This window comes from Sinocyclocheilus rhinocerous, unplaced genomic scaffold (assembly GCF_001515625.1).
Source record: "Sinocyclocheilus rhinocerous isolate Xijiao unplaced genomic scaffold, SAMN03320098_v1.1 scaffold4366, whole genome shotgun sequence".
In the NCBI taxonomy this organism is placed as follows: Eukaryota; Metazoa; Chordata; class Actinopteri; order Cypriniformes; family Cyprinidae; genus Sinocyclocheilus; species Sinocyclocheilus rhinocerous.
This window is the reverse complement of record NW_015636552.1, coordinates 1-2,473: the sequence shown is the minus strand read 5'-3', so window position 1 is coordinate 2,473 and position 2,473 is coordinate 1. Positions and strand designations below refer to the sequence as shown.

Here is a 2,473-nt window from a genome sequence, read left to right as displayed (position 1 = left end):
TACACAGTAAAACCCCCAGTGTTAAATCAACACTCCCAGTGTTTATATAATCCACACTCAGAGTGTTAAAAAAGTAACACTGAAGCAGTGTTAAAGTTAATGAGATAATTAGTTTAGTAATTGAGTGATGATTGAGCATTATTGATGAACACCTGCTGTTAACAAACTGAATCACTGAAAGAGAAACAAGAACAGAAAAAAGAGATGAGACGAGCAGAAATACAAGAACTACACAACTGACTTCAGCCACAGCCTTAGATGAAATCAACACAACATAAAAGAAGACATTAAATCTCTCAAGATCTCTGCAGAGGATGATTAAACAACTCCACAAACAGCATCACCAACTTCACACATTACTAACCAGACTGACTTTAGATGTTGATGTTTTAGTTTTGTTTGAATTACCATTACCGAGGTCAGTGTTTATTTTAGTTGGGCTCTTGACCCTTGACTTAAAACAAAAGTGTGTTTGTTTAGACATGTTTGTTATAGCAATAGGGTGCTGATGGTTACTTTTCAATGAAGAACTCGTCAGCATTTGGCCACTTTCATAACTGGTATTCTGATTGATTAGTACTTATTTTTGTTCACATGAAATAAAAATTTTGACTCAGCAGGTTTAAAATTAGTCTGAAAAACTTTTAAAAGTAAATTTGCTTTAGAAGCTTAAAGCTGCATTATCATACAGACATCAAGAATCAGCGTATGAATCTCAACAATGGTGACAATCAACATATTCAGATATTCGGAGCATCTGTGAACATCACAAAACAGGCTACTAAAAGTCACAACAAAAAGAGCAAAACAAAAGGAAATAGTAAGAATCAAAGAAAATAACAACAAAAAGAGCAAAACAAAAGGAAATAGTAAGAATAAAAGAAAATACGAAGACAGCTGCATAATTTATTCATGTCGCATTGCATGCTGGGAGCCATGGATGAGTTTTGATTGGTGCACCCAGAATGCACTGCAGCATGGAGCTTTATGTTGACTGTCACCATTGTTGAGATTCATATGCTGATTCTTGAAGTCTGTTTGATAAAAAAAAGTAAAAATTCAAGTGCAGAATAAGTTTCTAAAGTCCATCAGGTTAATCTTATAACTGTCAGATCTTAAACTATGTGCATAAAATCAATTCCAAAATAGACATATACTGAATTGACTAGACACAGGAGTGAAGACATATTCTGCTACAATTTTAATTAGTTACTCAAGTCACTGTACGCTGGATATGTCTTTGTAGAAACACAACCATCACTTTACCACACTTTCTCTTAGCTTTTTTTTTTTCTCGCCATAACTAACATGTCTAAACAAACGCACAGCTACGGCAGCCAAATACATTCTAATGTTTTAAGTCAAGGGTCAAGAGCCCAACTAAAGTAAACACTGACCTCGGTAATGGTAATTCAAATGAAACAAACATCAACATCTAAAGTCAATCTGGTTAGTAATGTGTGAAGTTGGTGATGCTGTTTGTGGAGTTGTTTAATCATCCTCTGCTGAGATCTTGAGCGATCTCTTTTTTCTGTTCTTGTTTCTCTTTCTTTCAGTGATTTCTGCTCGTCTCGTCTCTTTTTTTCTGTTCTTGTTTCTCTTTCTTTCAGTGATTCAGTTTGTTAACAGCAGGTGTTCATCAATAATTCTCAATCATCACTCAATTACTAAACTAATTATCTCATTAACTTTAACACTGCTTCAGTGTTACTTTTTTAACACTCTGAGTGTGGATTATATAAACACTGAGAGTGTTGATTTAACACTGGGGGTTTTACTGTGTATGAATACTTTCCCAAGGCACTGTACATAAATATAAATACATAAACATACATGTATGTATTTAAGGAACACACACATACATAAATATAAATATTTCTTAAATATATGCACGTATGTGTGAATTTATATATACATATAAATATACACAGGAAAAGCACAAATATTCTGTAAAAAAAATAAAAAAATAAAAAATAAAAACTTTTATTTTGGATAGGAGTAATCAATTTTACAGCCCCAAAATAAATAAATAAATAAATACACACATCAATTCCTGAAGTGTGAAATCAAGTCCTGATCAACTTAAGAATGTTTAGATTTTTATTAATTTTTTTTTTGGAAAACAAGACAAAAATACTGAGTTATAAAATCAAAACCACATCCATGAGTCGATGCTCAACTTACCTTCACATTAAACCCCTTGGTGTATGTACTCACTTCGACCCCACGATCCCCAGTGCATCCCATTCGAAACAGTCAGCAATGATGTAAAATGTCTTTCGCTGCTCCGCTCCAAACGTCTTCCTGTGGACCGAACACTCACATGCAGCCCAGTAAAGATCAGCAGTGAAAACGCAATGGAAATGAAGTGATGCATTGCTGCAGTACAGACCTGATGGATAAAAATAATGATTAAATTATTTCTATTTGCTCTCTAAATCAAAAACTGACCCATCTGTAGTCAGTCAAAAGA

The 2,473-nt window shown here is 33.7% G+C and overlaps 1 long non-coding RNA gene across 1 annotated transcript in view; it reads right to left on the bottom strand.

Annotated features, from left to right (window-relative positions):
* Positions 1–2,467, bottom strand: part of LOC107747914 (uncharacterized) — a 6,077-nt gene extending 3,610 nt beyond the window's left edge. Inside the window, exon 1 of the long non-coding RNA XR_001640850.1 lies at positions 2,185–2,467. This is a non-coding gene — a long non-coding RNA (uncharacterized LOC107747914). The remainder of the gene's footprint in view (positions 1–2,184) is intronic.
* Between the last annotated feature and the right edge of the window lie 6 nt (positions 2,468–2,473).